Consider the following 20,768-nt stretch of genomic DNA (forward strand, 5'->3'; position numbering starts at 1 on the left):
GTCTGACTATGAAATGCCTGTAGCAAAGCCCTCCTATTCTCCCCTGGGAGAAGAGGAACTGGGAAGGGTGCTGACGGGATGCAGCAGAGCACCAGCGCTGCAGGCACTGAAACCCTATCAGAGCAGAATTATTATTTATACTGCTGGACAGTTTTCTTCTGTGAAACAACTGGAAATGATTTACCCCACAAATGTCTGGCTGTTGGCTGGGTAAGTAGCCAGCAAACACAAGAGGAGTCAAGCCATGCCAGACTCAGCTAGCTGTGTGCGATCCATCGCCCATCCATCTGCAGCACATGATAGCCGCTGGTTTCTGCGCTCCAGACTGGTTGGGAGAGAGGTACTCGAAGGAACGGGAAGCTGTGCCTCCACAGCTGAATGGTTTTCAAGCCTAGCTCTGCATCGACACAATTTGCCTTCTGGCTACTCAAAGGGTCCTAAACCTGACCCTTACCATATTATATCACTGCGATTTAATTCCCTCGTTTACTGGGTTAGAAGCAGTGTATAAAATTCAGCTCTCACCTACTTCTACATACAATAATTCAGAATCAAAAGCATTTTGAACAACCTGATGAGCAGTGCCCGGGTGAGGTTCCACTGGCACATCCCAGTTCTGGCACGTCCTTCCTCTCTCCTCGGCTTTCACAGGGCCACCCTGCTCAGGGAGAACACACATTCAACTGCAGGTGCTGAGGGGTGTCCTGAGAGATCATTCAGCCTCAGTAACTCTTCTTAAAATAATTTATTTTATTTTTGGTCTGGAGTCCCAGAGAGGTGTGTTTTCGAAGCGGAAACTCAACACAGGAGGCAGTGCACCACTTAGTGATGATCGAAGAGGTGCAGAAAAGTAGATCATTCAGATAAGGCAGCTCTTCAGTCAAAATGAACTGTCCTAGCATAAAGCTAAAGTAACTCAGGGGGCTACCTATTGCTTAGGCTTAAGCATACTCCACGCTGGTTATATGATGCTCAGACTTGAAAGGTGTCAAGATTAGAGCTCTGCTGTACATCCACATCAGAAAGTGAAGATCATTAGAGTAACGCTCTCCTATACAACAGTGATGCAGGTCAAGGTGATAAAGGCTTTTATCCATTCTCTGAAAACCACCTAGGTCAAAGCTGTTCTACATCATTTATCAGCTTTGATTTCCTCCCCCACTTATATAGAGGGGTGAGGGTGGGAAAGAATGCTAGGAAAGAATGCTAGGTTTTCTTTTTTTTTTTTCTTTTTTTTTTTCACTCCCGGCACAAGTAACTTTTCCTTTTGTTCCTCAGCTTCCCTAGATGCAAAATGGTACTAATGGTCCTTCTCTACCAAGAGATCTGCTGAAGAAAGTATTTTTGTAGAACTAGGCAGTGCTAGCAGTATCATTTGACCCCAGGTCCTAGCAGGGACCATCTCTGCAGCAGTTCCCCATGTCTGGGTCACATTTAGTGACACAAAGAGTGGCATCCATCAGGGGAGTCCTGTTGGCTAACACAGGGCCTGGCCACACAGCTCTCAGGAAAAGTCTCCTTAACTTCAGCAGGACTACCAGACTGTCAAAAAAACGCAGTAGAAGGCTTGCTGGCTGACAGGGGCATTTTGGGTCTCCTCTCTGATGACTTTGGCCCTGCATGAGCAAGGGGTTAGGACCAAACAACCCCCAGAGGTCCCATCCCACCTCAGCCATTCTATGGCTGTGATTCTGTGATTTGCTGTCAGGTGCTATGGTCTGAAATGTGACCTGGAGAAATCCCAGAGGGAAAAAGCTAGCCCATGGCTGCATCTCTTGCTGATATTGTACATCTGGAAACCCTCTGACGTCTCTGCAGTCTCTCATGACTCAGGCTGGTGAGGGTAGAGTCAGACCCAACAGTTCATTTATACAACCACCTTTCCCTACTTGTGCTATGCTCATTACACAGAGCAAAATCAATTAATTCCAACAGAGGAATGGGTTCCTGGCCTGTCTATAAGTCATCGGGTACATAATTGTTCTGTTGCTTACATTAACATCTTATCACATTATTAGTACTGTTTGTGACTCCTCTGCTCGTACAGTAGCTGACGCTCTCCTGGCTGCTCTGCTCCTTGCAAGGGACACTCTTCTTTAGGCTTCCGCATTGCAGACAATGGTTGCATGAGTGCTACATGCAATTAAAGGCCTCCCATGGCTGAAGCCTTCAGATGGGTGGAGAGACCTAAAAACACGCCTTTCTCTTGATTAGGCAACTTTAAACCAAATAGAATTAAGGAGAGAGATACCACCATGCTGGGGAACAAAATATGGACATCTCATTGAAATAGTAAGGTGGGGGGAGAACATCAATTTTCTGAATAATTAAAAAAAATAGGAATGGAACACAAAACTAAATGTAGAAGAAAAAATATAGACTGTCTTTGTGATCTCTTTTCATCCAAATTTTATTTTATTTGGATGAAACATGCATATTAAAATTCCAGATTTACAAAACATAAACTCCAAAACCTGAATCACTGAGGAACTGGAAATTAAAGAAAAGTTAGCTATGGCTTGTGAGCTTTTTGTCTGTAGAAACAAAGAATTAATGGTCAACAAACAAACAAGCAGCTCAGAATCCCCCCTTTTTAACAAAGAAAACTCTTTGCTTATGACTATTCTTGCTGGATTAGGAAACTAAAAAAAAAAAAATCAAACAGGCAACAAATAATTTTACCATTACCAGGTAATATGTGTTAATTGCTCAGTTTATATACTCTGAATGACATACCATTAGAGACTGTGTATGCATTGTAACTAGAGCATTAATAAATTTAAAATGTGCCTATTAGGATGACAGCTTTGGAGGTGCAAAGGAATAACAGTTATCACTTGGCAGAAGCAGATCTCACCCCATCTGCCGAGACTTTGCATACATTTTCAGCTTCCTGAGCAATGATTAGGGCTGTCAGAACCTCTTTAACCTTCTAACTGCTGGTCCCAACTGGCCTTAATTAGAGACTAATGAATTCAGAAGATGCAGGCCGTGAGGAAAACTGCCTTGACAGTTTGTGTACAAATTAAGCACCAATTACTTCATGCATCTTTTGCATTGCTGATACAAGTCTCTGTTATTATTTTTGAATATGGTCATTTTAGCATAAACCGAGAACTTTGCTAATGTATTTTGTCATTTTTATGGCTCATCATAAAAAAAAAAAAAAAAAAGAAAAGAAAAAAAAAAAAGAAGAATACCAGGAGGGTCATGAATATGTGAAATAAACTACTGTAGATGATAAAAAGAAATTCATTTCCCTCTAGGGAATATCTTCTAACATTTTTCCCACTAATATCATATTATTATTATGATTAGTCACATAATGATCACAATTTAAGAAACAGACGTAACACGGTACTCTGAATATTTTTATTGGGAATATAGTGGCTATTATTAACACAGAAAGGAAAACAAAGATACAGGTAAGAGTCTTTCTGTTCTGGGATCTCTCAAAAACTTTTATACCCATATATATTAGCAAAAGATTACTGATGCTGCTGCAGTTGGAAAGAGGAGCCCAAGAAGCTGTAGCTGTAGCTACATGGTCAAGTAGTTTGGGGAGTTTAGGTGTCACCAGTTTTCTCCCTCTTATCCACATCCAGAAGACACGAGAGATTCAAGTTCACATATATATATATATATATACTATATATACACTTTTTTTTTGGGGGGGGAAAACTGTCTCTAAGCCTAGGCTGTCCCTATAGTATGATATGACTGGGGAGTGTTCACTATGTCTTCCTATAAAATTTGGGTAGTGAAAGTCTGAGAAGCTTCTGCCTTTGGTGCTCCTGCCAGACCCAGTGGGAGGACAAATGTGACTTTACTGAGAAGGCAGCAGACCAACTACAGAGCGTGTCTGAGATGCACGACCCTCCAAACAGACATACAGCCATTCCTTTGCTGGCCAGCTACCTCTTTCAACTTGGACAGCTAAATCTTTTCATTTCTGTTAATTACCGTCATGTTCCCCATTCTATTTAGTGCAATTTATCTCCGCTATGCAAACCAAGAGGTATTTCAAACTCCACCATGGAAATTCTCATGCCTGTGCTGCTGCAAAATCAAGGTCATGCCAGCCTTCTCCCTGGGTGTCTCCTGTCCTTGTTCTCCCTGTCTTGGGGAAGGATGCCCCCAGAGGCTCTGTGGGAGGAAAGCCAAAAACAGTGGAATGAATTAACATTGTGCAGTGAAGTTTTGCCACTGGCATACCAGGTTAGAGGGATGGATGTGCTCTTTGTAATCTGCAGATGTACAGAGCTGTGGAAAAGCTAGAGCAGACACTGATGGAATTGTTCTTCGAAGAAAGACCAGGTACATATTTTAAAGTACGCTGAGATTAAAGGGACAGAAAAGCTTTCCTAGTCTATCTTCAGTCTGAGAGAGGACCTCATCACCGTGTCCATCCTCCTCTTCCTCTAAAGAGTTACCCTGTAATAAGGAAAGGACACAAGCCTTCAACCAGAAGAATGTACCCTCCAGTACTGAATGCTTCAAAAGCAGAGTTACTCTGAGAAGGAAAGAAGGAAGGAAGAAAATCTCTATTATGTGAATAAAATGGAGAGCATTAGAGCAAACTTGAGGACTGCAGGCCAGACTGTTGGTGACAAGTCACAGAGCCATCATCTGCAGGTCTTGAATTTCAGCTAAATAAAGGTCCAATTAATATCTCACATGACATTTTGTCTTTGTTCACACAAAACCGTAGATGCCCCTCTTGGTCTAGTCTCTAAAACACACAAGAGCTTCCTCCACATAACTCTCTTGAACTTTAGCAAAAGTAATTTTAAACTTCTCTAATGAGGATGACCTAATGATCTCATGTGACACTTTCCTAACTGTCCCCGTCATTAAGCGTTGGGGTTTTCTCTTGATAACCCAACATTTTCCTGCTTGTTTTTACAGCCATACAATATGTTTACAGGAAATACTGTCTTGTCCTTCTTCAAGTCAGTGTCTCACAACTGTCTGTACAGGTACTTTAGGTCTTTTCCACAGCCATACAGCCATTTATATAATTTCTTGTGTTTGTCTTTTTTTTTTCTTTCCCCTCATTTCATTTGAATAGCACCTGTTATTATGTAAATTATATAGAGAGACACATGGAAAGGGTATTTCAGTAGTTAAGGATACCAGACTACAGTTTTCTATTCTGTCACAGGTTTAATTTGCAAATTTTGTCTGCTCCCTTAAGCCTGGATTTTTATTGTATTAAGGACCCAGAGCCATCAGTTTTGCCTAGTACCTTTGCAAGCTGGGTCCTGTTCTCCCTCTTTCCTCAAGTGTGAGGCACATGCAGTAGCTCCTTACTATGACCCTCACAGGGGCTCTGTCCCAAGCTACAATGTGAGGTACTTCTCAAAACCCACAAGGTCTCTGGCTTTGGGGGCCCACAGTGCTCATCCTTTCCTTGTATAGCAGTTGTCTTTTCTTGATCCCCTTTCATTTCTCAGTGTCTTTCAAGAAAGGACAGACCAATATCCCAGAAAGTCTTCCAGGTGCAGGCCCATCTAAACTGCCAAAGGCACATCCTCGTCTCCTTTTATGAAGTACATTTTTACATATGACAGTGATTTCTTTTCCCTTGAAAATGTATTATTTCATGACCTGCTGTTGAATTTAAAGTCTTTATTATTTTTTTGCGTTCCTGTTTTCAGCAAGCAGACTTGTCTCTGGCCTCTTTCTTGGCAAACAGGTCCTTGCTCCAGACTTTGGGTCTGCAAAACTGTGACTCTAGACCAAGAAATGTCATTGCAGGGAGGTTTGCCATTGAAAATAGCATTCAGAGGTGATGAGTTGACTTCCATAAATTTTTTGTTTGTTTGTTTGTTTTTTAAATAAGTCTAGGATTGTGTCTCAGGCATCTCTCTAATCTGATGTATATTTTTCATAAAGTGGTTTTTTACTTTAACAGAATTTGGGTAAGCCTCATCCCATTTCCATTGCAGTTGCCCTTTTGTTTTTGCCACTTCTGCTCACCCTTCCCTGGTGTCTTCTCCTTCAGTAACACTTGCACATGGAGTGAATGTAGATTTGACACTGTCATCTGGGTTATCATTATGCTGTGTATGGCTCACTCCTGTTTATCGCAGCTCTAAAAGCTCATGATAGAAAGGAGACTCAGAAGAAAAGAGAGTAAAGGTGACACAGCCCCTTTGTCTAATGAAAAGCCCTGGTGAGTGATGAAGATATACCAGCTTTGACATAAATCCTGTAGTCAGAAGTGAGTCCTACTTTGGTGCTGAAGGTCAAAATACACTGAGCAAAATAGTGAAGTGCACACGTGCTTGTGTGTGTGCATACACCCCTGCGTCTAGGGGTACGTGTCCAGCTGCATGAGTACCAACTTGCCACTGACTGGGGGAGAGCTTCTTGAAGTTCTATAGAAAGCCAAACACCTCTGATTTTGAGTCCTTGCTTTCCAAGGAGGCACAAGATTTCCTTGTGACAGTAATTCTGGCAGTCAGTCCTGTCCATGGCCTTGTCATATCACCATCTCAACTGAGATGCACCAACCAGTTGGCTTGTCCACACGCCACGCTGCCCTGGTGATGACGACAAAAAGCACACAGATGCCTCTAAGGTGCTCAACCCCAAAGAAATGCCTCTTGGCATTTTGGAAGAGTCCAAGGTCACGATTTTTCTTTTTCTTCACTTGTTTTTTAAAGTAGTTTTTTTTAGGGTGGTGATATGGATCTTGGTTCTGCTTTCAAGTTTTATTCCTCCATCTCTGTTCTGCTTTCAAGCTCTGCTCCTCCATCTGGTAGGTCCGTTCTCTTCATCTATCCCACCAGACCAGCTTTCAAGAAAAAGAAAGGAAAAAATAAAAAGCATTAAATAAACAGCAAATTCAAAATCATGGAATAGTTAGCAGTCCCCTCATAGACGACATTTATATTTAAATACTGTATGTGGAACCAAAGCATCCCCTGAAAAAACAAGCACTCTACGTATAAAAATTTAAAACCACATTGATAACCCATCTGGCATCCTCCTAATTATGAATCTCTTAGTGGAGTAATATTCCCTTTAGAAGCAAAACAGTAAATACAACAAGGGAAACATGATTATCAATTTCTTTTTGCTCTGTCTTTCAAGACAAGCGTTCATTCACATGTGCACCCAAAATCTTTCTCAACTGGAATTTATTGAAGTGAAGACACAACACAATGCCTACTAATTAAACATTTAAGAAGGAAAAAATACCCTGTTCTCCATCAGGAGATGATATTAATAGGTGCTTCATAATACAGAATGTGTTTGAACCCCAGCTGTCTCGCCCAATAAATACAGAAAAATAGAAAGGCTTGGTTTCTCCCTTCATCTTTGTGTGCTAATCTAACCAGCCCAGGTTTCATGGCATCCAGTCACTTAGTGGAAACAAAGCACAGTGCTTGATTTTCTGGAGAGAACTTCTTTCCCTTTTGTGGGAATGATGTTTCTGAGAAGGTACTATCCAAATGTGACTTCCCTTGGCAGGCACCAGATCCCTTCTCGTCCGAGAAGGTGGCAAGAAGGCAGGCAGTGACTTCTGAGGTGAGCTTTGCCCCAGACCTTCTGGTGGAGGGCAGACTTTTTATTAGGCATATCTGACAGTGGTGGCTTGAATAGTAGCTTCTCAGAAAGTCTTCATGTCTTTACAAAAAGTTATGGTATTTTGTTCATTTATTTTTGTTCATTCAACAGAAGCAGTGGAGGAACACCTGGAGGGAAGTCCATCAATGGAGGAATGCCTCCTTTAGGAAGTCCATCAGGGTTCAGATGACAGGAGGTTCTGCTTTCATAACTCAGGTATCTCAAGATACTTGTAATTGGATACAGATCTTGAACAAAGAACTATGGAAACTATCAGCATGAGACAGAGATCTTGAAGGTTGAGCCTGAGACACTGAAGGGACAGTATTCAGCACTCTTTGAAGGCTTCATCCTTAACAAAATTTCTAGCTCTCAAGTTATTGATACTTAGGTTCCTTACACATTAGCTCTTTGTTACTGGTTTCCCCCCCGATAAAACAAAGCTGTCCTGTGGCTTTTACAGAGTCCCTCCTCTGCTGCAATCACCCACTGCAGTACTAGGTGCTTGTAACACACGGCTCCGTGCCAGGCTGCTGCTTTGCACTGCCCTGTTTCACAGACCCTTGGGGTCAGCCCTCCCCCCCCTCCAGCTCCCCTTCACACCCACCCTGCGCACGTGGAGATCTCCGAACCTGATAGCCCAACAGGCTGAGCTGCTCAATATCGATTACCAGCTTTAAGAAATCTTTTCACTTCAGTCATAGGCTTATCTGCTTTGGCTGTCACATGGTTGGGGATGATGCCATCAATACAGATTATGAATCCGTCTCTGTGCCCTATAAATCTGCAAGTTTCCCTGTCTCAACCTCCCACCTTCCTAAACCACCTCGGTAAGTCCCGCTGGGCAGTAAGAGAGGTTGTGTGTGTGCTGTGCTGCTTCATTTAGACTGTACAAAGGGTGGGAAATGAAAAATCCGAGAGAGGCTTAACAATGCTCTTGCTCCGACATCTGCTCCCAGCAAGGGCATCTAGGGACCTGCCGTACAGTTTTTTTTTTCCTTAAAGATGATCACCGTGAATGTTGCAACAAATAATAATGTAAAACATTTTGACAGCCAAGTAAGCCATGAAACATTAAATCTCCAAGGTCCATATGCTCCCCTCTGCTAACGCAAGTGGAGAGGAGCAAAAACCCCGTGGAAGCTGGCAGGGAGAAGCAGTTGAGCAACATCACAAGTCTCCTGCTCCCCTCTGTCACATCTGCAACATTCCTGCCCCAGACCTGGGGACAGGGAGAAAAGGAAGGGGCAGAGGTACATTGATGCTCTCTCCACATGCTTGTCCTTCAGACTTGGAGGGGCTTTCTCTTGCTTGCAGCTTCGAGACTGGTTGTAGCCACCAGGAGACCAGGGAAGCCTGACTCTAGGGAGAGTGGCATGGGCAGGGGAGGCAGGACACAAATCCCAAGGACCAAGGCACAACATTTTTACGAATGCCTTGAGGTCTGTGGGATTTCCCTGCTGCTCTTATAGCCTCAGCTGGCTTCCCTGCAAGAGAGCATTCAGAGAGGTGCTTCATCATCCAAAATAGTTATCACAAAGAAATTCCAGGGTTTCTTGACTATTCTTAAGAGATCCTAATCCTTCTCCCTACTCACAGCCCTTCTGGGTTGCAGAACCTTATGTTTACCAACAAAAGTAACCCCAAACCAGGGATGAGTTCAGGAATGACTTAGGTTCCAATTATCTAGCAAAGATCCCAGCCTTGGTCTGCTCAAAGGGAAGTCAAGGGGCTCTCCAGAGCTTCAGTGGTGTACCAAGACTCACTTGCTTCTGAACCCAGCAAGATGCAGAAGAGCAATGCATTTAATGTGACACCCCAACCCAAAAGACCCCATACCTGTTCATAACTAACTGACTTGGGTGAACAACTTTTACCAGCCACAGCAAGGATCCTGAACCCTTTTGTCACCATGTACCCACAGAAACATCCCACCTAGTGGGATGGATTGTAGCTGTCACTGCAGTTTCTAAACCTGTATCCAAGCAAGTATTGTTTGGTATTGACAGTGGTATTTAAGAGGCTCCCTGTTTCAGAAATAGATATTCACAGTTCCGATAGCAACATTAAAGTCCCGGTGAAATGGCAGTTTGTTATGGATGGTAAGTTAAATATTGGTCTTAGCATGGGGGCCAGGAAAACCCCAGTTCTGAATTATTTGTACCAAATGTTCACTGTTCCAGCAAAGAAATATGTCTCCTTCTCTGCATTACTCTGTAACTGCAATAAAGCTGTTGGGCATCACTCACCCTCCAGTCATGACTGTGTCTCTATTGCTCTAGGGTCACCCAGCAAGACACGGTCTCTGTCCCACTGACTTTGCACTCAGATAGTGGCACTTAGAGAAAAACATGAAGTGCAACAAGCTGAAAGCAGACAAGAAATAGATTAAATTTGCTCTCGGGCTTTATGTGGATGCCCAGATCCTTTAATGCAGAGGACTACTGAATTCAGGGAGACAGAACAAATGAAAATTATACATTCAGTCACATGTGGTGCTGAGCACTTTGACCCTCACCCTAAGGCAACCATTTAAATGGGCTCCCTCAATGGCCCAAAGCAGTAACACCAGGACATGCCCTTCTCCATGAGGTGGTAGGATTGCTTGGCACCTTCTGCAGTGGTGCTCTTCATCTTCTGAGTCCTCTCCTCACTGGACAGCCACCAGTGGCTGATGTGCATGTGAGCACAGAAAGTGTTCCTTCAGCCTCTGAAGGGGAAGTAGAGGCACCTGGGGCTTCACGTGCCTCATTTTTGACAGTAGGTGAACATGCTCATACATCCAATGCTAAATATTCAGTGTCTCTGGGTTTTAATGAGTCATTATGACTGAAGAAATCAAAAATCCCATGGGGAAGAGCTGCACTGGAACATCAGACAGGGAAAACTTATGTGCGTGTGTGTGTGTTTGTGTGTGCGTGTGTGGTTTTTTAATAAAATGAATAGAATTATCTTCATTAATTCAATAACCACAGAAATATTTACAATGTAATTACATCCATTCTTTTTCTGTTCAAATATTATTTTTAAGGGCTTCTTGGCATCGAAGAGCCTCTTTCTTTGAAAATCCTGACCCAGTGTCATGAAGAGAACAGACCTAAGTCTCTTAATCTAATGGCTGTTAGCGGGGGTGACTACTTTAGCAATGCTCGGCTGAAAAATGAACTTTGCAATAAATGACCTTCAGAGAAGAAGACTATTCATGTTAATTAGTAGCTCTTTTCAAGCAGGATTCATATATGCATTAGGCTATGTCATTTTGAACAATGCCATCATTGTAGTAAACATCAAGACAAGACTCAAGTACAGTTATCAAAATTTTAGAAAACTCTAGTTAGTTTTTTTCCCTCTAAGATTATGAGTTACAATTACTGATGCATTGCACAATAGGATCTCTCCTAATGGCTTTTAGCTTTTGCCACTGCCAACTTTCATATTTAAAATCCATACAATTATGGACAATTTATAAGCATTATGAGGCGCTCAATCCTCCTCACCCCATTTTTTGCACAGGTTCTTACTGATTCAAAGCAGTTTTGAACCCAGCAAATCAAATGCATTTTGCTTAAAACATAACATTCATTCTTCCAGAGCCCACTTTATTCTTATTACTACTTATTACTTATTATGCATATTTAATTTAAGAATGCATATTCTCCATTAAAAAATTAGAATATTTTGAAGTACTAGAAAGTGATTGTTTTGGTTAGTTCCCTTTGATTAACCACTAAAATGTGGATGTGTTCTTTCTAAAGCACGTATGTTACAAGAACTGAAAATGGCAAGAAGAGGCTACCAAAAGGAAAAAAAATGAAAAAAATAATTTGCTGCACAAAATATGAGACATGATCTTTACACAGCTTATGTCAAAATGCATCTTAAAAGATAGTTACAGCATATTAAAAATCTGCTATCCAGGGAGAGATAAACTTAGTACAATGTATCTGATTCAGAAAGATGTTATTAGAAGATACAGTAGGATGAAGAGAATGTGCAAGCAAATCACATAATTCTGTACATGAATTTTGAGTGTATTTATTAATTGATTTTTTTTTTTTTAATCCATTTTAGGAGTGTCTTCCTTGCCACTGACCATTGAAACGCAAACACAAATCTTATTTTAAAAGCTAACCTGTCAGACGCTATGCACAGTTGCTTCGCTATCCAACAAACTTACATTCCTAACTAATTAGAGAATTAACAATAAATGTATTGTGGAATAGCATTTTAGCAATCTGTTTAATGAAGAAAGTCATCTGTGTTGCAAAAACAATTTAGCTAACAAAGGGGAAATTAATAAATATTTATAAGTCCAATGCATATCATTTGTTTGGCACCTTACAAGATTCAGAAAAGGCAAACAACTCAGTTGAGCAAACAAACTGCAAGACTGGGCTCATCCTAAATATCTGGCACATGATGACATTCATTATTCACAGCTCTGAGGGGCAGCTGTACACCATATCTGCTCTCTGGCCTGAGCTGGGCATCTGCAAGGCTTTGAGAGATGGGGTGAACGTGCCCCTCCAGTGAACACTGCTAGCATGGATGAGCAGGTCTCTTCTCAGCACACTGAGTTTTGTGAGTCCTCTTCACTAGAGGCTTGACCAAGCTTCCTTCAGACATCGCAAGGGGAGTCCAGCCACCTACCTTCACATCATGAAGTCTCATGAGCCAAAAAGCTTTCTGAGCCCCACTCCCATGAGAAAGGAGATTTTTTTTTTTTTTTTTTTTTTTGCTGTTTCAAAAAACTATAGTGAATAAAACCTGAGACACCCTTGACTTGATCCTCCCTGCTAGGTTTTGTGTGTGTGTGCATATGCCATTATTTGCTGTCTTCTGGGAAAACATCTTGAGTTCATTTTGTTCTGCTTATAGACTTGTAGAAATAGGTCTAGAAAGGTACTTCAGGAGCTCATCTTGTCATCTTACTGCTTCAAGGCTGACTCACACCCAGTGCTCTCCAGCAGCATGCTAAATTCAAGCATAACAATAACCTTAAAAAAAACTGTAATAGAAAAAAAAAAAAAAGTTAAGAAATAAGTTAGCAGCATCTCATGAATCTGCCACAGGATTTAACTCCGTTTTTCAGGCTGTCCAAAGCTGTCATCTGCTAGAGTCAAGACATTGTCCCTGTCTTGGGTATGCCCAGCTGCAAGTTGTGAGGGTAGCTACATCAGGTCCTGCATATTTACCCTGGCTTCAGGTGAGACAGCCTGGCACCCACAAGCACGCCCCCACATTTGCTCACTGGTGAAGTAAATGGTTGCTCTAAGGCCACTCTGGTGTCTCCCAGGACCTGTGCTGCTGCAGTGGAGCTGAGAAGGCATGATGGCATCATGTGCCCCGATGGCACATGTTGGAATTTGCCCAGTTCAAGGCATTTTCAAAGGGCTGTTCTTCAGAGCAGAAATAGAGTTGTGTATAAGCCTTTGTAATTTCAAGTTAGAGCCCCACAAGATGAGGGACAAGTTGGTGGCCATGTGGCTCCACAGGCATAAGGGCCATTGGAGGACTACACTGCTGTCAAGAAGGCAAACTTGTTTCTGGTCCCAAACAAAACGAACATATCTTAGGTAGGACACACAACTAAGATGAGGGAGCATCTGTACCTGGTCATGGATTCCCACTTTATACCTACACATGGTATGTCAGAGAATATAGGGAGTCGAAGTGTGTAATAACACAAGCATAGGTTAGGACAGGTCAGAGAGAAGCTTGGTTAGCTGTGAAGAGAATATTTGGAGAGCATCAACTCCTCTGCTCTCCTGTTCTCTGCCAAGTAATAGCAGAGACCTGTCTTGCAGTGCTCATTATCTTGGGAAGGGGAGGCATGGGGTGAGGAGAGACATCTGAAGCATGATCCAGCTGCCAGACCCAAGTCTGCCAGTCCCAGCCTCACCAAGACTCACATGACAACCCTGCAGTGATGCTTCAGTTTTGCTGCTTCTCACCTTGATCCAGGGTGTGGCATGGGGTGACACAGTCTGGGGCAGAGGCAACATCCCACCTTGGGACAGCAATGGTGAGGTGAGGGCAGGTCTGTGGCTTGGAGGAAGAAGAGGAAAGGAAATGTGCTGGTGGCTTAATCCCTCTCACAGCACTGTCTGTCCCAGCCCCAGCCTGCAGGTTCAGGCTCAAACAATCCTTGGCAGTCTTTGGCTGTTAGTACCCTCCCTGGCACAGCTGTGCTCTGGGCCAGCCAGCGTAGGCCCAAAATAACCTGTTGGGCAACAGCCAGGCAAAGAATGAGGAAGAAATGCTGACTCCATAATAAAGAATGTGGGACTTGTAGTCAGCCTAATCCAGCCCTGACACAGCCCAGAGCAAGGCAGCCTGGAAACTGCAAGGGAAGCAGGGAGAAGGAGAAAGAAGGGCAAGACAGAGTGAGAAGGAAATGCTGGAAGCTTGCTGGGTGTGATAAAAGTCTTAAATTCGTGAGGCATTTTGATTCATCATGGCAATTAGAAGCCAAAATAGAAAGAACAGGATGAGTGGAGAAGAAGATAGCAAAAAGAAGATTGGGGTCCAACAACAGGGTGATGGGACCCAGGATGCCTGTGGTGATGCATCAGACTTGTTTGGTCTCAATTATTAACCAAACTTTGCTTTTCTGTAGTAGGGGTTAGACAAATCAGTGCATGTAATGTTTTCTACTATAAACACCACACTAGGAGATGGGGTTTGCACTTCAAGGGCTCAGGCTGAGCTGTAGTAGATGCTCACTATTGTTTTGGCTGTTCCCTCACTTGTCCCTGTAAGAGGCAGCTGGCAAGAGACCCAAAAGTCTGGGCCTGGCTGGGCAGCAGCAGCATCTCTCCCAGTTTGGATGTGCCACCAGCTCACTTTCAGGTGGTACTCAGACAGAAAATAGGGAAAGAGCTTGACTTCCAGGCACTGTTCCCAGTGGGCAGGTCCCACTGGACACAACCACCGTCTCTGTAGAAAACGTAGGTATGGACACAATCATGATGTTTTGGTGCTAGAGGATGGGCCCTGGCCTAGCCTGCTTCCAAGATAGACACAGCTTTACAAGCTAGCTCTGGGCCTACATTTATGGATCTGAACACTGAATTTCAAAGGGACTTCTGTCACCTTTTAGAGACAACCAAAGGCAGACAGGAGTGACATTATTTGTGCATAGTGAGGATGGGGGGATCAGATGGTATCTGGGTATTTATCCAGTAGGTAGAAAGCTCATTTACATTTTATCCAGCCTTTTGGATTTGAATCTAGTTGTATATCAACTTAAGATAGCATCCTAGCACAGTTGGAAATCTTGAGTATAGCCCATTTAGTGGTGTTTAGTCATAAACTTTTTATGGCCAGGATTTCACCCATGGGAAAATACTTTGGTCTGTGAGCAGTAGCCTCAGAGATATCTGGTTTCTGAAACAAGAAATAGGCAGGTGGTGCTTGATGGGATAGCCGTGTGGTATCAAAATAACTCCTGCTTGTCCCTCTCTTAGTGTGCATGAAGAGTGGGGGCTTGCTCCTGTCTCTATGCAAGTGATAGGATCACTTGTGTACTGCTGAGCCAGACCTAGGTCTTGGGAACTCTGGTAGAAAGTATCCTAAGTTGGAGCTTTCCTCTTTTTACTATAGAAAAATTAAGATCAGCTTCTAGTTGAAACATATGCACACCTGTATAAAGCCCTTCTCATGCTTCACATCTCATTTTGGGCGCACTGTTTGCTGCAGGCAAGGAAGGCATATTTTTTTGTGATTCATTCTTCTTTGCAGTATTTCAAAGTCTAGTCATCCTGCCTAGTGCCTAAAAGGCTATAATTTTTGACGTTCCACTGGATAAAATGCATTTTATAGTTACTGTTTTTAAGCAAAACACATTTACCTTCTATTTCTAGAAGGCAGCAAGATTATAAAAATATCCTTTAAGAACTTTTGGCACCATTTAGATAACTGATTGTGTTTATGATGAACTGAAACATCGCATTAGGTATGAAGCAAAGTAAAAGCAGATGGTCCATACTCAGATGGTCCAAACTGTTGCCTTTCAGACACACAAGTAAGGATACGAGAATTTCTCAAATAGATTTCTCTGCTTTGTAGAAGATCCACATGAGCTATTTGTTATTAAAATGCCTCTTCAGAAGAAATAATGTTTTCTAGCATTTATGAAATTCATTTAGCTTCTGTGGTTCACACGAAACAAAACTATCTTATCAACTGCTGTTTAGCATGTAAATTAGCTGGTTTACTAGAATTGAATTTATATGGGAAACTTTATACAAAATCCTCTTGTTTCTCTAACCCACTAATAAGATCAGGAGAACAACAGAAAACATAGATTAAGTCTGTCTTTCAGATACAGACTCAATCTTGCTGGCATAGGGTACAATAATATTCTGTATAACAAAGTGAAAAGTCTAGAGAAAAATTGAGTGCGCTTGTTATGGAGCCTACAAGGACTCTTCGTGTGTTTTCAGGGTATAATTTACCTTCAAACTTTTAAGTAATTATGTGTAAATTTATGATTTTATTACGTCAATAATTTACATGAAAAGGTGAGCCTTTGCCTAGCATAAATTCCTGCGGAAGCTATATTTCATTTCTATTACAAGCATGCTTGTGCACTGTACTGTGCTCATCCTTAGTAATAGAGGTATTCATGAACTGAAGATTTCTTTAATGTTTTTACATCCAGTAAAAGAATGCACGGGGGTCAAAGCAGGATTGATTTGAAGGAGTTAGATTTTAAAATCCCTTTAAAAATCAGGACAAAGGATACTACACTATTAAAATAAAATGCTTAAAAATGAAAAGTATTATGCATGCCACACAGTGAAAGATCAGATTTTATTAATGCAAGTTTTAAATGCTGATTAATCCTCTTGAGAATCAGTTTCCCAAAGCTTTGGCCTGCATTCAAGTCTTTTTCAAAGGGGCACATCACTTCCATTATTCTGAATATTAATTGAACAACATTATAACTAAGGATACAAAGCAAGATTTAAAACATGATTACAGCTGTCATTGCTTACATCTAAATAAGTCGTTGGAAATTGAAGCTCAGGGAAAAAAAAAAATGAAAAAAAAAAACCAACACATTGCCATAAACCTCTCTTGTCAGCATGGGGAAGCTGCAGCCTCCCGTGGCCCCCCTCCGCTCGCCCGGGATGGATCGCCTGTGTGCCGCGCACTGACGGCACGGCTGCTGCCTTGCACCGAATGCATTCACACAAACTCCCCCCCGCCTTGCAAACCAGGGTTGTGTTTTGTCTTGCAAAATATTAAGCATCCCAGAAAGACGCTGTCATTTGTAGATGTTAACGGGAAAAGGGATGGTAGTTGTTCGAAAGCCTGAGCTGCATGTATACACGCTTACTTCCAGAAAGGTTTTATTTTTGCTTGGCATAAATGATTTTCTGATCCAGATTCAGCACATGCCTCTATATAAGCGGTCTCACTGAGCAGTCGTGTGCTTAACGCTAAGCATGTGCTTAAGTGCATTCCTGGACTGGGCCAAAAAGTACCTCCTTTGAAATTTTTGTCCATTGCTGCTGATCTTGGAATCATGCCTTTTTTGGTGAAAACTGATGTGGGGTTATAGTAACCATCTAATTCTGATTAGACAAATTGCATTATGGAAGAAGTATTAAAAATTTATAGTCCTATTTACTAAGTTTATTTGTTGGCCATAAAAAGCTGAATCTTGCATAACATAAAAAGCATCCAGTCCTAATGATGAAAAAGATATAAAAAGATAATGGTGCAATCATAACATGTCTCTGAGAGTTTGTACATCTCAGTTGCAGTTTGGCACATCGCATAATTGTATTGTGCCAAACTGGCACCAAACCACAATATGTTAGTGAAAAGGGCCCACAGTTTAAGAGGAAAATCTAGAAGTGTTAACTATACACTGTCTAATTATACAACCTTACTGTCCCAGAATGTGATTTCTGAAACCATTTCTGACATATGGGAAGAGGGTAGAACAGCTGGTCATTAAGGTTTTCTCAAGACTATTTAGTAACACACTTGAATGTAATTAAAGTGCTACATTAAATACTGCACTTGTGTACAATGTATTTTTAATCTTTATGGCATGCTGTAAAAGTAAATAAATGCAAAGCATTAACATTTCTCCCCTTCATCTCCTAAATTGTTAAGATATGACAGTCCCTATCTATGCTGTGTGCATTACCTGAAGAATACTCTGATGCTTTGTGAGCATCCTGTGCAGCAGGTAGGAAGCAATCCCAGTCTGAATTGTGCAAGATAGATACATGTCAAGTCAAGTTTACACGGATTTCATTTGCCCAAGTTAAGCTGTGATGACTTGGTTGTATTTCAACACACAATGTTGCAACGATCCCGCTTTATTGGAAGGTTTCCTTTGGAACCAGTCAAGGTGACACAGAGCAACTTTGACCTACGCTGGATCTAATGCAAGACGCAAAACTTTGTACACAAAATAATGCAAACATCTTTACAGCAAACTACTTTCAGGCATCCCAATGGTACTATTGCCCCAAAATGCAGTCAGAATTAATTTCCATAGAGATGAAGGCTACAGTTGGATTAAATTTAAGAATTGCATTTATACCGAGTAATATTCATTGCAATAGAAGTACATAGAGCATCAAGACAGCTAAGTGCTATACAAGATCAGGACCCCGCGTATTTATACCTTCCCTTCCTTTATTTTCTGCAACTGTCTGTGACCCGTCTCCATTTCTACAGACAATAATCAGGTCATCTGTATCAACCTACAGCCTCTGCAAAGGAACTTGAACCAGACAAAAACTATGGAACAACTCATGGTCTGATAATTTGAGTTGAGAGTGGCGCCAGTGCTGTATTAAAGATAGCCTGGGGATTCTGAGGTCCCAAAACTGTGGAGATGCTGTGGCATTGTGACAAAGATGTACTTTTGATGCACTTTTTTGGTTTGATGTGCAAACCAGTAAGAAAAAAACTGTTTCAAAATACTTCCTTAGGTGGACAACGTTTCTCTGCTTTAGATTTGTGTCCTCTGATATTGGTGTTTTGTTTTACGTTCTTTAATAACATTTTTGCTTTGAAAACAGAGGCCAGAATTGTATTGAAAAGTCAAAACTGTACTTGGTTTCTCCATAATTCCAGCAAATACAAATACATGTTTTCATAACTGTTCACTGAATATCGTCAAGAGCTGTTGTCAGTTCCTCCAGTTCCCTGGAACAATATTGTTTTGGTGAATTCAGCACTTGCTAAAAAATATTTTGTCCAGCACTGCATTGATTTCCTTTGAAGGATGGCTTTACACAGCATTTTCCAACATGAAATCAAAAAAGGAGGAGAGAAAATAAACTTTTAAGAAGATGAGATTACCAAAGCACTCGGTCTGTAGCTTCCAAGCAATAAACTGGCAGTCCTCGTGTCCCCTACAACGAAAACCAAGAGAAATGAAACCACGTATGTGCTGCTATCACAAGGGCTATCTGGTGACAGTGTTGAACTCTGTCTGTGACTGCATATGAAGTGAAGTCAGGTTGTTTGTTACTTATTAAAGGCAGGCGTAAGTTCTTATTCTCTCTGAAATAGTGTTAGGGTTCCATTTGTGAATGGTCATTATTTGCAATTAAGCAAAGGAGTATGACGTGCTGTGCTTTGCCTTTTGCTTGGTATTTTCTGAATCAGTCAGAACCCTTATGCTCAAATAAATGAAGCTTTCCCTCTCTGCTAAAGGTACATCTGCAGCATTTATTTATTTATTTTATAAAAGGATCATCCTGTCCTCCTGACTCTTTCACGGATGGCTTCTGCATCATGTTACATCCGGCAGCCGGTATGTGCTAGTAAAACCAAGAAATGCCAACCAATATAGAAAAAGCCATGAAGACAGGAGACACAACTCTCCTCTGGCAGGTTCATTTATTTTCACCAGAGAGAAAAATAACTCTAGATCTCACCACAATCAGTGTTAATTGCAAAACTCATCGCTCTGACTTAACTTTGCCTCATTAATTTCTTCACACACAGTTGCCAGGTACAACCACACTGAAGTACAAACATAAGCAAACAAAGCCACGCTACTGAAGCTATTGCTCCTGCAAGCTAAACAACAGAGGAAAATGGAAGACACCAGCATGCTGGAAGGTAGTCAGACGTGTTGATCAAGCTATGTAAACACTGAGAGAAGCACATAAAGCTTCTTCATAAAAACTTCTGCAAAACATAATGTCACCTCACTTTTCAGAAGAGCAAATTCCTTCAAGGTTGACCTAAAATGCTCACTTTTAGCTCTCTGTGCTTAGGGACCAATATTAAGAAATAGTGTAGACATAATTTCTTTCAAGACATACCAGGCAGCCTTAGATACTTTCCAGAAGCACCTGAACACATGTAGTGGATATGGGCAGGAAGAGATTCCATTTCCCTTTTTCTCAAAGAATTTTCATCCCAAATCAGGATTCAGGGCATACATTGATTATGCAAGGAAGCTATGGGGAAAAAAAAATGTTCATGGATGCTTGTCTATCACAAAGTGCAAAAGGAACTGAACATTTCCTCAAGAGCAGAATGTTTCCTGGCTCTTTCACTTGAGTCAATCCCCTTCTGAGCCACAGGAAGGAGTTGTGCTGAGCCACACCAGAAGATGCAAATTGGTGGTGAGCAGAGTGTACACAACTTGCTCGTTTAAGCAAGTTGTTGAATGAACATTTTGTTGAACATGTTGAAAAGAATGAATACCATTCTTTTTCCCTTTTATGCTTGTTTTCCCAACAGTACTGTTGATTTAACCCCGTATAGTCATATCATGAGCACTGAAACATCCAAACAATATCCATAATCATTACAGAGCAGTTTGTGTGCGTCACAGAGGTCTCTTCACTAATTTGTCTGAAAAATCTCTGCATCTGCTGCGCGCAGACTTGAGCACTTGGCAGTCAGACCTCCGGCTCAATTCCACTCAGCCGAACCCAAAATTAGATCTTAGAAAATAACCATTTCTAAGGAAGTCAACCTCAGTCCAGGCATTTCTGGTGAATGGATGCTAATTGCCCTTGCATGAAGTGTGAGCAACCTCCCGATACAATATCTAGTTGTCTGAGCCTGACCAGAAGAGCTGCACAGCAAGCACAGACCAGGAGCTGGGGATGGGGCCTTGGCTCCCACTCGCCATGCCACCAGCCCAGCCTGCCTTTCTTCTCCTCATGCCATAGGCTGGCAGTGTCATCAGC

At 41.7% G+C, this 20,768-nt stretch overlaps 1 long non-coding RNA gene across 2 annotated transcripts in view; it reads right to left on the reverse strand.

Annotated features, from left to right (window-relative positions):
* Positions 1-3,358: 3,358 nt before the first annotated feature.
* LOC137853529 (uncharacterized) overlaps positions 3,359-20,768 on the reverse strand; it is a 34,463-nt gene continuing 17,053 nt past the window's right edge. For both annotated transcript variants that reach the window (XR_011094554.1, XR_011094553.1), the window contains exon 2: positions 3,359-6,802. This is a non-coding gene — a long non-coding RNA (uncharacterized lncRNA). The remainder of the gene's footprint in view (positions 6,803-20,768) is intronic.

Source organism: Anas acuta, chromosome 3 (genome assembly GCF_963932015.1).
Source record: "Anas acuta chromosome 3, bAnaAcu1.1, whole genome shotgun sequence".
In the NCBI taxonomy this organism is placed as follows: Eukaryota; Metazoa; Chordata; class Aves; order Anseriformes; family Anatidae; genus Anas; species Anas acuta.